Consider the following 14,462-nt stretch of genomic DNA (forward strand, 5'->3'; position numbering starts at 1 on the left):
GAACTTACTACATTTCATCTGCAAGTGGCACAAATAGCCTATGCAAATGGAACTGGAGTAAAAACCTCAATGCAAGGGAAGTGAAGTCTTCCTATAAACCCATGATGAAGAAAGTCAGTTGGGATTTGATGAACCCACTGTTGTCTTGGCCACAATTTGACCCTTTTCAGTTGCTTGTTTTTCAAAATAGGGTTTATGGAATGTGTATTTCATTGGCTAAGTTTTACACACACACACACACACACACACACACACACACACACACACACACAGATTCTTGCATATAGGGAAGACTTGTTAAACTCAATACATTCAGCACTATTTCCTAAACTTATTGGAGTGAGGACTGTGCTTTTTGGAGACCATCTGTCAGGACTAGTATTCTGTGGTGCAATTTTAGAAAACACTCTTTTTGATTGAATAGATTGACTAAATGGTGGGATGTGTCATAAAAAGAAGAAGCTCACATTCAATGGAATCTTTACCCTACAATAAATTCACGGACACATCACTTTCGATTGTGCTTGTCCATAAAACTTAAATAGAACCATAATACACCATTTAGCTTTTTGTGAAAGCAAATTTCTGACGACCTCAAGTGCCAGAGCATAGCTGACGGCCTGAAATTAAGAGAGAAAAGAAATGCGTGTAATTGACTTAAGTGATTCTTAACTAATTTGTGCAGAGATCATGGCACTAAAACATTTATTTTCTTTCAGTCAATTCTAGCTTATTCTTAGTTGGCCCAAAATATTAACATGCGATTGTTTTCAGCCCATAGCTAGTTATAGCTACCAAATTAGAATGGGTTGCAGGTTTTCTTTTCCCACTGGAGACTTGTAAACCGGCACTAGTGTGAAACAGAAGCATAAAGCCCAACAATTAGGAAAAACCCAGAATGCCTATTAAAAAATGAGCAAATGCACAACAACAACTAACCATATTTTTAGTAAGAGAAAACCTCTCTATTCCACAACTATTCAAGTTCTCCAAATAAAGTTAAATTATCAGTAGCATACCCTGTTTTAAGAAGACAGGCAAATACATAAAACATTTTAAATGGTTTTTAATTTCGAGTGTTCAAGGTAAAGAACCATGAAGTTTCATTCCTTAAAACTGTAAGCTTCAGAAATAGGAGATTGTCAGAATTTGTCTTTGCTTCTGTCGATACAGATTAGAAGACAATACTATAATGCTGTTTTGAATTTCTAGAATAAAATATGTCATATAGATTTTTATTTCTCATTTTCTCTCTTAATAACATGGGAGTTACGCACGTCTACTAATTTGCAGTTACAATGAAATCTTAATTAACTTGCTAAACTGTTCTATTTTAGGATAATTTTTAGCCCATTTAGAAGAGTAGATTTAAAAATGTTTCTTCAGATCTTGTGTAATAACTGCACTTTTGTAACAATTTGCTTCACACTTTTCCTTAAATTGTTTTTCCATAGTTCCCAAAAAAGTATTAAGATAAATACTGATTATCGTCAGTTTGAGACATTTTATTAACCAAAAATTATAAAAGGACCATGCACATAATTAGGTGCACTTTTCATCGTACGTTTGTTGAAGATGCACTTTGAATGATGGCGAACGCCAACGTAAAGCAGGCATTAACAGGATTGTAACACCTGCTATTTGTACCTGCTGTGGATTTCCTGAAGTTCTGTGAAATGAGAGCAATGATCTATCATGCAAAGTACAGACCAACTGCAGTGAGATAGTTCATCGTGAGTTACTAGTGCACCTTTTATATATGTTGGTATAAACTAGGTCTAAAACTAGTTTTTAATGCTTTCTACTCTTACATTGAGTTTAGCATGAGAAATCACTCAAAAAGAGTGGAAAATGATTAAGTCCTGTGATTAGTTTTCTTGGAAATCTCTTTGCTTGAAAATGCATGAGAGATACTGAAGAGAGGTCCCTGGATGACGCAGTCAAATGGGCGTGTAACACTTGGTTTTGACTCAGGTCATGATCTCAGGGTCCTGAGATGGAGCCCTGAATCAGGCTCCACACTCAGCTGAGGTCTGCCTGGGACTCTTTCTCCCTCTGACACTCTTATGCACACTCTCTCTCTCAAATAGAAATACTGAAGAATATTTTCTCTTCTTACGTATTTTGTATTATCTTAGATATAAGACCTAAGGGCACACACTCTTTTTAGTTTTATTAATTTTCTTTCTTTACAGTGTCTACAAGTATAAGGGAATGGTGTTACTTTCAAGATCAGAAAGCCTTGATAGCAAAATCTGATAGGAACATCTGATTCCAGTCAGTGGGTTGGAATGACACAATTCCTAAGTGTACATGGTACTATAAAAAATGAAAATGAAATTAATAAATCATAGTGTGCGATCTCTTTATTCACCTTTATTTTTAATTCGTATGTGAAGAATACACTGTGTTCAGTTTTCTAAGGTTCATTTTTGGAATGATTGTTGGTTTTTGTTTGTTTGATTTTTTTAGTTGAAATAAACAAAAAGCCTATTGATTGTGTTACGAGCACTTTATCCCTTAACTGTTATACTTTTTCTTTATGTGCTGTTTTACCAGAGTCTTCAATAAGTAACATCTTTTAAAAATCTAAAATATGGGCACCTGGGTGACTCAGTCAGCTAAGCATCTGCCTTCAGTTCAGGTCATGATCTCCAGGGTTCTGGTATCAAGTCCAACATTGGGCTCCCTGCTCAGCGAGGAGTCTGCTTCTCCCTCTGTCCCTCCCCCCAACTCATTCTCTTGGTCTCTCTCTCTCTCTCTCAAATAAATAAATAAAATCTTTAAAAATATTAAAAATCTAAAATGTGTTTAGTAGAATGGGAAATCCCAGTCATCTTTGATTCAGGGTACTTTTAGTGCTCCTTCTGTAGGATCCTCCTTCTGTAAGCCTTTCTCTTTCTCCTGGAGACTGGCAGAGGATAGTAGACCAGTCAACACACAGAACTACTGCTTGGGCATGGCTGAAATTGGTCATGTTTTCATAGCATCCTGGGCACTTCACATCCACAAAGTAGGAACTGGGGCTCACACTAGGTGCTGCTTTTGTGTTTCCTCTTCTCCTCTTCCAGAGAGGGGTGGAGGAGATCCTTCTTGGAAGCATATTCTTGTGGGAAGGTCATCACCATCAAAAAGCCATTTATTTTCACTTAAGCTTTTTGTCTTGTGATAATTTTGGATTTGCATGCAGTGTAAGAAATAATTCAGAGATATCTCATGTACTTTTACCCAGTGTGCAACAATCTTGACTAAGTCTAGCGCAATATCATGACATGATTATTGACGATGATATAGTCAAGATATGAAATAGTACTATCATTGCAAAGATCTCTTATATGGGCTCTTTATAGCTCCCCACACTTCTCTACTGCTCCCACCTGCCCCCTAACCCCTGCCAATCACTAGGTCTGTTCTCCATTTCTACTGTTTACCATTTTACCATGGATCGTTACATAACTGGATTCATGCCAAATATGACCTTTTGGGTTTGGCATTTTTCCTGTTCATCATAATTCTCCTAAGACCATTCAGTTTTTTGTTTTTGTTTTTTTTATATCCATACAGTTGATCCTTAAACAACTGCTAGGTTAGGGCTACTGATCCCCCATGCAGTCAAAAGTCTACATATAACTTGACTTCCTAAAAACTTAACTAACAATAGCCTACCGTTGACCTGAAGCCTTGCTGATAGCATAAACAACTGATTAACTCATGTTTTGTATGTTACCTGTATTACATACTGTATTCTTAGAATAAAGTAAGCTAGAGAAAAGAAAATGTTATTAAGAAAATCCCAAAGAAAAGCAAATACCTTTACAGTACTGTGCTGTTTAAAAAAAAAAAAAATCTGTGTGTAAGTGGACCTATGGTTTTCACACCTTTATTTTTCAAAGGTCAAGTATAGTTTGTTTCTGTTTATTGCTGACTAATAGTCTGTAGTAGAGATGTATCTTCCATACCTCATTTAACCACTCACCCATTGAAGAATGTCTGAGCTGTTTCCAGTTTCGAGCTATCATAAAGAAAAAAAGCTGCTGTAAATATGTATATACAAGTTTTTGTGTGAACATAAATATTTATTTCTCTTAGGCAAATGCCTAAGAGTGCGTTTGCTAGATTGTATGTCAGTAGCATGTTTAATTTTATAGAACTGTCAGTTTTCCAGAATTGCTTTACCATTCATGGTCCCACCAGCAATGTATGAGTGATCCAGTTTCTCTATTTCCCTTGATCCCCACCAGCATTTGATGGTGTCCCAATTTTTATCTTTGCCATTTTGATTGGTGTTTAGTGACTTTTTGGCGTGGTTTTAATTTGCCTTTTCCTTGATGGCTTATCATATGGAGCATCTTTTCATTTGCTAATTCTCTAGGCATATATTATTTTTGGTAAAATGTGTCCATTTCTTTTGTCCATTGTTGAATTGGATTACTTATTTTTTTACTCTAAGTTTTAAGAATTCTTTATGTATTCTAGGTACTTGTCCTCTGTCAGATATGTGGTTTGGTAATCTGTGTTCCCAGTTTGTAGCTTTTTCATCCTCTTCACAGGGCCTTTCATGGGGCAAAGTTTTAAAATTTGATGAAGTTCAGTTTAGCAGTTTTTAAAAATTTCATAGATCCTGCTATTGGTGTAAAAAACTCTTTTTCTAGCCTTAATTTCTGAAGTTTTTCCTCTTATTTTTTCTTAAAATTTCATGTTTTTGCAGTTTACATTTAAGTCTGTGATATATTTTGAGTTAATTTCTCTATAAGATATGAAAATTAAAATTAATTAGTTAATTTAAATTTAAATTGAGGTTTATTGCTTTGTCTATGAATGTCCACTTGCTGGCACAATTTATTGAAAAGGCTTTCTTCCATTAAATTGTTTTTGCATCTTTCCAAGAAATCATTTAGACATATTTCGCTGGTACTGTTTCTAGATTCTCAGTTCTGTTCCAGTGGTCTAGTGTCTCTTCCTCCGCTGATATCATACAATGTTGATTATTCCAACTATAATAAGCGCTGATGTTGGGTAGACTGGTTCTTTCCCCTTTGTTCTTTTTCCAAGTTGTTTTAACCATTCTAATTTCTTTGATTTCTTTATAAATTTTAGAATATTCTTGTCAGTCTTTACTTAAAAATATTTTGCTGAGACTTTGATAGGAACTGTATCAAACTTGAATAACAGTTTGGGGAGAATTGATAACCTTTTAAAATTGAGTCTTCCAATCAACGAACATGATATTTTTATTTATTTATATCTTAGTTAATTTTCCATATTAATATTTTGAGGTTTTCTGGATATAGACATATACATGTTTATTTAGATTACTACCTATTTTTTGAGTGATCGTAGATGGTATCTATCATGTTTTAAATTTCAGTGTCCACCTATTTATTGCTAGTATATAAGGACGTAATTTGTCTTTTGTATGTGTATCTTTTTTCCCATGACTTTGATGAACACATTTATTATTTCTAGGAGATTTCTTTTTTAGTTTATTTTTAGATTCTCTAGGATTTTTGGACAATTATGTTATTTGCAAATAAGGACAGTTTTATCTACATGCCTTTTATTTCCTTTTATTGCCTTACTTCACTGACTGGACCCTCCAGTAATTATACAAAAAAAGTAAGGAGAGTGGTTGTCCTTCTTTGTGCCCATTGTTAGGGAGAATATATATTCATTTTTTTACCAGTTAGTAAAATCTTAGCTGTAGGTTTTTTTTATATGCTTTTTATGAACTTATGGAAGTTTCCTTATATTCCTATTATTTTCTGAGAGTTTTTATCATAAATGGCTGCTGAATTTGTTTAAATTGCATTGATTGATATGATCATGTGATTTTTTTTTTTAGCCTTTTAATATGGTGGAGTAAACCAGTCCCCCATTACTGAAATAAACACCATTTGGTTATGGTGTATAATTTATATATACATGAATTTTATTTGCTAATACATTGTTAAGGATTTTTGTTTCTATAATTGTCAGGGATATCAGTATATAGTTTTATTTTCCTGTTGTCTTTGATCAATGTTGACAATGGGGTGAGATTAGCTTTATAAAATGAAGTGTGAAGTGTTCTCACATCTTTTATTTTCTGGAAGATTGTATTGCATTTATGTTAATACTTTAAAACGTTTGATAGAATTCTCCATCTGAGCTTGGAGATTTTCCTTTTTAGGAGCTTTACAATTATTATTTAAGGGGCTCCTGGGTGGCTCAGTTGGTTAAGCATCTGCCTCGGCTCAGGTCATGATCCCAGGATCCTGGGATCGAGCCCCACATTGGACTCTCTCTGCTCAGCAGAGAACCTCTTCCTCCTCCTCTCTCTCTCTCTCTGCCTGCCTCTCTGCCTGCTTGTGTCTGTCAAATAAATATATAATAATAATAAATTTCCTAAATGGTTATGGGATTATTCAAATTATCTGTTTGATAATTTTCTGTTTCTCCATCTCACAGGTGCACCATTTGATAGTGAGAAGAGCGTAGCGATTCCCCTGGTCCTTGAGAGGAGGAAGCCAGGGCCCGATGATTTCAGGCCCTCTCATCTGAGCTCAAGGGTGGGGGGGAAGCTGGATCTAGGGCTTCCTGTGCCCTTCCCACGGGAAGTTTTTGAGGGTGCTGCCACTGCCAAGTTCGTGTTCCTGCCGGGGGGTGAGTCATAGCAAAGTGTCTTAGATTTTTCTTGAGTAAGGTGAAGCAGAAGCAAGTAGAAAACTAAGTACAGAAGTGGGGCTGAGCACATCGGTGTGTGATTCAGTTTCGGGAGGGCTGAGGGAGGAGGGAGTATACCTGTTGGTGAGTGATGCCGTCGGGAGGCCTGGTTGCGTGCAGTTAGGGCCGGAGTCATCCATGGTGGGGGGAAGGGGGGGGGCGGCGTGGGCCGTGTCCGTGGTTCCCCGGGACCAGACACATCACTGCAGTGCTGTGTCAGCAGCACCTGCCTGGGCTCAGCGTCTGTGAAGGTAGCACCACCCTGAGGCACCAACCTTTATTTTATAACAGTTACAATCTTGATTTGGTTCAATTTAGTGTAGTTAATAAGCTATCACATATTTGGGGGGAGTGTCAGGCCTTTTCTGAAGATATAAGTTTTGCTTTATACTTAAAAATTAAAATTCTTTTGAGAAAACTCAGAGGACACACAAAACTATGCAGACTGTTATATGAGTATTTTCCCGTTACCTCATCCGTGATACCACACTTCGGGAGGTGTTCATTCTTCAGACCGTTTAAACGGGGTTTTGCTCTGAATGTGCCTAAGTGCACCGGAGAGGCTCTGTTTTGCACTGTGAAATGTCATGGTGCCTTGAATAAGGAGGTGCCTAGAAGCCAAATTAAATTATCTGTGTCTGTCAAATAAATAAATAATAATAATAAATTTCCTCAATGGTTGTGGGATTATTCAAATTATCTGTTTTACATTGAGTAAGATCAGGTCATTTGTATTTTTCAAAGACTTGACCAATTTCATGTAAACTGTCAAATTTATGTCTGTAGAATTGTTTATAATTTTTTATTGTTTTGATAACAGCAGGAACTGTGGTGATAGCTCCACTTCCATTCCTGATACTGATAATTTGTATTGTTTCTTGTTGTTGTTGTTGTTGTTTTTGTCACCCCTTAGAAGTTTGAGGTTTGTCAGTTTTATTGATCTTTTCAAAGAATCACCTGATTTCATTGATTTTTATATGTTATTTTTCTGGTTTTAATTTCATTTATTCCCACTCTTATATTTATTATTAACTTCTTTTATCTTGTACTAAAATTAACTTCTTTCATCTTGTATTTTGTTTTTTTTTTCTAGTTTCTTGAGATAAGAATTTAGATTATTTATGTTAGACTTTTCATCTTCCTCTGTTCTAAGCTTGTAGTACTACATACTTCCCTCTCAGCTCTGCAATAGCTGTGTCTCACATATATTGACATTTTTTATTTCATTTTCATTCAGTTCATTTTACTGTTTAATTACTCTTGAAACCTCTTCTTTGACCCATGGGTTGTTAAGAAGTGTGTTGTTTAGTTTCTGAGTATTTGGAGATTTTCATGTTCTCTTTTTGTGATTGATTTCTAGTTTGATTTCTTCTGAGGTCAGAGAGTACATTCTGTATGATTTCAGTTCTGCGAATTAGTTAAGCCTTTCATTTATGGCCCAAAATATAGTATACTTTTGTATATATTACATACACAATTGAAGAAATATGCATCCTGCTGTTGTGTGGAGTGTTCTGTAAATGTTAACTAAATCTTGTTGGTTGATGGTATTGTTGAGTTCTTTTATGTCCTTCTAATTTTCTGTCTAGTTGTACTAACAATTTCAGGAGAAAGGTTTTGAAGTCTCCAACTATAACTGTAGTTTTGTCTTAGTTTCTGGCGCATTCTTGGGGTTGTTCTATTTTCTTGGTGGATTGATCTTTTTACTATTACATAATATTTCTTTTTTATGATACATGTTTTTGCTCTAAATTCTGTTTGATCTGATATTAACATAGCTACTCTTGCTTTTTTTTAAATTAATGCTTGCATGGTATATCTTTTCCCATCTTTTCTATATGCCTATATAATTATATTTAAAGTAAGTTTCTTGTAGGCAGTATATAATTGTATCATTCACATTACTGATCTCTTTCTTTTAATTGATGTACTTAGGCCATTTACATTTAATATGATTATTGACATGTTAAGGCTTAAATCTGTTGTCTTGGTTTTGTCTCCTGTTTGTTCTCTTGGCCTCTTTGCTTTTCATTCCTCCATTTTTCCCCTAACTCCTTGTGTATTATTTGAACATTTTTAGAATTTCATTTTGATTTGTCTATAGTGTTTTTATGTTTATGTCTTTATGTAGCTTTTTTAGTAGCAGTTCTAGGTTTTACTTTATGTATACATAGTTTATCACAGTCTACTGTTGTTGTCATTTTACCGATTTGAGTACAGTATAGAAAACTTACCTCACTTTATGTCCTTTCACTGTTCCTCATATATAGTATTTGCCTTAAATATCTTCTCTTCGTATATTTAGAACTATATTGGACTACCTTAAACTTTTTCATTTTACCACCAAACGTGATATAGAAAACTGAAGATCAAAGCAGTATCTATTGTATTTACCAATGTTTTTGTTTACTGTGTTCCTTTTTCCTTCCAGATATTTTGTTTCTTTTTAAATTATTTCCTTTACATTTACAGAACATCCTTTAGTCCTTCTATTAGAAAAGGTCTTCTCATGACTAATTCTCTTAGCTTTCCTTCATCTGAGAATGTCTTATTTATCTTTCATTCTATAAGGATATTTTCATTGGTTATAGGATTCTGGGTAAACAGTTATTTACTTTTGGTGCTTAAAAAATGTTGTTCTACTTCCTTTTTATCTCCATGGTTTCTGACATGAAATTTGCTATTGTTCATATTACTTTTCTCCTAAATAAGGAGAAAAGATAGATAAGGTATTATTTCTCTTTCAGTAATTTCATTGTTTTTCTTTGTTTTTAGTTTTCAGAAAGTTGGCTTTGATATATCTTGCTTCATATTTCTTTATTGAATTTATCTTGTTTGAAGTTTACTCATTTTCCTGAACCTGAAGGTATATGTCTTTTGACAAATAAGGGACAATTTCGGCTATTATTTCCTTGAGTACTTTTTTTGTAAACCTTTTTCCAGTGAAATGAATATTAGATCTTTGGTTAAGTCCTTGTAGATCCCTGAGTCTCTTGTTGTTGTTGTTGTTGTTGTTGCTGTTTTCAGTCTATTTTTACTGTTTTCCAGATTGGATTATTTCTATATTGTTCAATCTAATTTGTAATGTCCAAATAAATTCACTGACTCTTTTGTTTGTCCCCTCCATTCTGTTGTTGATCCCATTCACTGAGTTTTTAATTCTGATTATTGTATTTTTACCACTAAAACTTATATTTGTCTGTTCTCTATATCTTTGATTTCTTTGCTGAGTCATCCTACTTTTTTTTTCATTTGTTTCAAGTATATTCATATTTTTTTGTATTTCAAGTATATTCATATTTGTTTCAAGTATATTCATAATTATTTATTGAAGTGTGTGTGTGTGTGTGTGTGTGTGTGTGTGTGATGGCTTCTCTAAAATCTTTCTCTGATATTTTTATCATCAAGATGTTCATATCTATTGATTGTCTTTTTTTTTTTAATTTACTTTGGAAAATTTCTGTTTCTTGGGATGATGAGTGATTCCCAACTAAAACTGGGACCTTTTGGGTATTATGTTATGAGAGTCTGTGAGGTGAATGTAGTACATCATTACCACTAGAATAGGTACAAATCCACTTTCTGTACTCTCCTCTTTTGATACCCAAGGGAAGGAAAGAAGGCTATAGGAAAGGGAGGAGTAGTTTTTACTATCCTTTGGGTATGAAAGTTCAGGTTCTCTCCATACTCTACCTTTTCTGGAGTGCCTCTTTAGAGTGTCTGAAAGATGGGAGTCTAGACTCCCTACTTGGTCTTTGCTGCTCTAGATGGGAGTGGGTCCCCAATTTTTCTGTGGTATTTGGCTGGAGTACAGCAGCTGTTATCTAAATTTTCCTGTCCTGGGAGGCTGTTCTTTTCCTGGTTATTTGGCTAGACAGACAAAGCTTTCTGTTGGGCCTTTTTAGTCTACTTCCCTTGATATTTCCAGCTTGCTGGCTCCTTCAGCAACAAGTCACAGATAAATAATACAAAAAGAAAATTCATGGGACTTCCCACATTTTTTTCCCTTGGATTTTCCTCCCCCTAGGTCCCTAGCTGTTTTTCTCTTTTCCTTTTAGAGTCCTATTATGTTCATTTTGTATGTAATGTGCAGGGATTTTAGATGTACTTCATGGGAGTAATAAAGTACATCTACCCCATGTCTTTGGAAGCAGAAGCCTTGATACAATTTGCTTTTAAACAGGAACATTAAACAAATTCTATATTTCTGATAGTATAGACATATTATAATAATTAAACTTTTTTGGCTAAAATGTTAACATTTAAATCACGAATCTCAAAAATATGGCAGTCACCAAAGAGAAGCATTAATTCTTAATTTCTTGCCTGTTTACGATTAGATAACAGAAACACCACATGGAAAACTGAGTCTCTCTGAAGAAGTTTGTATTTTCTGTCACTCTCATTAAAGAAAATACAAATATAGAAATTACAGTAAAGGTCATGTGTTATTCTTATTTTTTGTTATTAAAAGAAGTGGTCTTTCAGAAGTGGCCTTCCAGTGGGCTGTGCCAAATAAAGTAAATTCATGTAATGCTCAATTCTATAAATTTTATATCCTTTTTTTGTTTATGTTATAGGTTGATTAGAAATTCATGTTTTGAGGGTGCCTGGATGGCTCAGTGGGTTAAAGCCTCTGTGTTTGGCTCAGGTCATGATCCCAGGGTCCTGGGATCAAGCCCCGCATTGGGCTTTCTGCTCAGCGGAGAGCCTGCTTCCCTCCTGTCTCTCTGCCTGCCTCTCTGCCTACTTGTGATCTCTGTCTGTCAAACAAATAAATAAAAATCTTTTAAAAAAAAAAAGAAAAAAAAGAAATTCATGTTTTGGATAAGACTCCCTTGTGCTTATTTTTGATCTTATTATTTTGATCTTATGATTTATTCCTACATAATAGCCAAGAATCCTTAAAAAACAAAGTAAGCAACTATAGTATGTAAGGTGATGGAAACACAAAGTGAAAAGTTCTGAATTCAGGGAAGAGACATTTAACTTCAAATGAGGGAACTGTTAAACTTATCAACTTGAAATAATATGAAGGATTCTTCGTGAGCATATAGAGTAAATGTGAAAGACCATGGAAAGGTAGAAATGTGTAGAGTTAATAAATAAAGAATCTTCAGAATTGGCTTTATTATTTGTGAGCAACACACTTCATTTAATGACATGAATTAAATTAATTGCACTTTGCTTCTGAATTCTACCACTTAAGTTTAAGTGGTAATAGGTTTGTGCTAGTATTGGGGAAAGATGTTCTATCCATCAAAGTTTAACTAGGACGTCTGGGTTGCTCAGCAGGGTAAGCTTCTGCCTTCAGCTCAGGTCATGGTCTCGGGGTCCTGGGATAGAGCCCCACATCAGGCTCTCTGCTCAGTGGGGAGCCTGCTTCCCCTTCTCTCTCTGCCTGCCTCTCTGCCTACTTGTGATCTCTGTCTGTCAAATAAATAAATAAAATCTTTTAAAAAAAAAAGTTTAACTACATGCCAGATGTTTCTTTTGTCTAGAGAAAAAGCGTGGCTTAGAAGTATTAAGTCACAAACACATGCATGGACACACACCCAACTGGATCTCCATAAGCAAAGATTAACTTCTAAAAATAAGTATAGTTAATGATGGTATGATGAAGAAGTAATTATTTGCTACCCTCCCCTTTTTGCACTTAGTCCTTGAGGGGACATGATTAATAAACATAATTAATAAACAGTATCTTCTGTACAATTTGAAGGATATTTATGTTAAGATGATATTTCTGTATGTTGATTCAGGTCTCATTCATAGAAATGAGTGGAACCATTCAAATAAAAAAATGTTAGAGAATGTGATCTAGTGGTCCATAAAATAAAAGAACAGGCTAGTATACATATGAAAAATTACTGTGGAGGGCAGGAGGTATTCAAACATTTTCAAAACAAAACTAATAAAGATCTAAATTGGAATAAGAAGTCTAGAGGACACTTTTTTAGTATCTCTCAGAAGCAGTGCAAACCCTGTGTCCCAGGAATTTCACTTCAGAGCATCTGTTTTAAGGAAATAACCAGAAACTGAGAAAAACTCAAATAAGAGTGTGCCTTAAAATATCTGTATCAGTTTCCTGTTCCCTTTTCTATGTTTATTCTTAATTTTCTTCATAAGTCTGCTTTTTTTTTTGTCTTCTATAGTTGACAACTAATAGTAGCACTTTCCAAGAAAAGAAGTGCAATAAACTTTGTTTTCAATAACATGTACCAAAATTGTAATATTTAAACCCATTTAAACCCCATAAGGTAGTAGCCAGTCAAGGGTTACATATTCTTCTTATTGTCTTTGTTACTCCTTCGGCACAAAATCCCCTTAATTCTTCCCTGTGTCTGTGACAGGAATGTTTTAAATGGAAAAAAAAAAAAAAGAAACTGTAATAATAAAAAAAAAAAAAAAACAACAACTGATGTGTTAAGAGGCTCTGTGTACTTAAAGTGCAAGGGCCACCTGGTGTGGAATCTGCTGGTCTTGGTTTAGATTCCAGCTTTGTTACTGACCTTTGGCAAATCTGTTAATCCCTCCGGAGGCAGTTTTCTCTTTATTTGTTGAAACGTATGATGTTCCTGTTTTTGTTGGTCCAAATAGTTCTCTATTGGCTGTTTCTGGTTCAACCTAATAAAATGAATTTTTCTGGAAAAAAATAGTTTATTCTTACTCAAACAATCTGCTTTAAGAGGCAAAGGAGACTCTGGCCATTCAAAAATCTTCTCATACTAACTAGTGAAATGGTTAGCTTATCCTTTCATTTAAAAAATATTTTCCTGGTTCACAATCCCATGTTATGTTGAAGCACAAAAATAAAATACTAGGGGTCCCCTAGGTTGTAAAAAGTCAATTGTTTCACATTCACTTAATCTTGAAGACATCAAATTCCACCAATAAGTCTAATAAAGTTTAAGAATAAATTACAAAATATCAGTACTGAGGCTTTTTGTAAATGTTGTAAAAATAATAAAATGAATCAGACTCTAGGGACTCAAGTGTTTTGTGTTTGATGAAATGAGGGAAAAGGAGAGAAAATGTAAACCATAGGAAAATATTTGCTTTAAAATGGTGCAAATTATAAGCATTTAAAGTTGTTTTTTTTTTTAATTAATACAGTTCTATTCTTTTACAGTTTCCATGGAGTCACATAGTCTTACATGGTCTAATTTTAGGGGTAGGAAAAATGAGTTTGTTGATATAGTATGAATGCTCTAATAGAAATAACAGTAGACACGGGGTCGTTGCAGGGGAAATCCAGAAACTGATTACTATATTTTTGAAGTATGGTGAAAGAAGAGGGCAGAGAGATTCAGGTAACCTCAAAGAGCTGAGGCTAGGGGCGCCTGGGTGGCTCAGTGGTTTAAAGCCTCTGCCTTCGGCTCAGGTCATGATCTCAGGGTCCTGGGATCGAGCCCCGCATCCGGCTCTCTGCTCGGCGGGGAGCCTGCTTCCTCCAATCTCTCTGCCTGCTTGTGATTTCTGTCTGTCAAATAAATAAATAAAATCTTTAAAAAAATGGAATATGTAAAAGAGCTGAGGCTAGTTATTATTACTCTGGTAAGATTTACACTTCTTGGGGAGAAGAAACTGTAAAATAACCCACCTGTTGGAGACAGAGATATTTGGTAGAGGTTCAGGCCCTGTACGCCCTCTTCTTCCCTCTGCTCTGGCCATGGTGCTGATTCTGCTGGACATTAACAGCCCAACACACCTTGCATCATCTCACATTGGAAGTGCAGTGGCAGCACACCAGAATCAGG

General features: G+C 35.0%; 1 protein-coding gene across 3 annotated transcripts in view; it reads left to right on the top strand.

Moving 5' to 3' along the window:
- The window catches only part of PRR16 (proline rich 16), a 191,029-nt gene that overhangs the window by 20,977 nt on the left and 155,590 nt on the right, over window positions 1-14,462 (top strand). The window lies entirely within an intron of this gene.

This window comes from Martes martes, assembly GCF_963455335.1.
Source record: "Martes martes genome assembly, chromosome: 5".
In the NCBI taxonomy this organism is placed as follows: Eukaryota; Metazoa; Chordata; class Mammalia; order Carnivora; family Mustelidae; genus Martes; species Martes martes.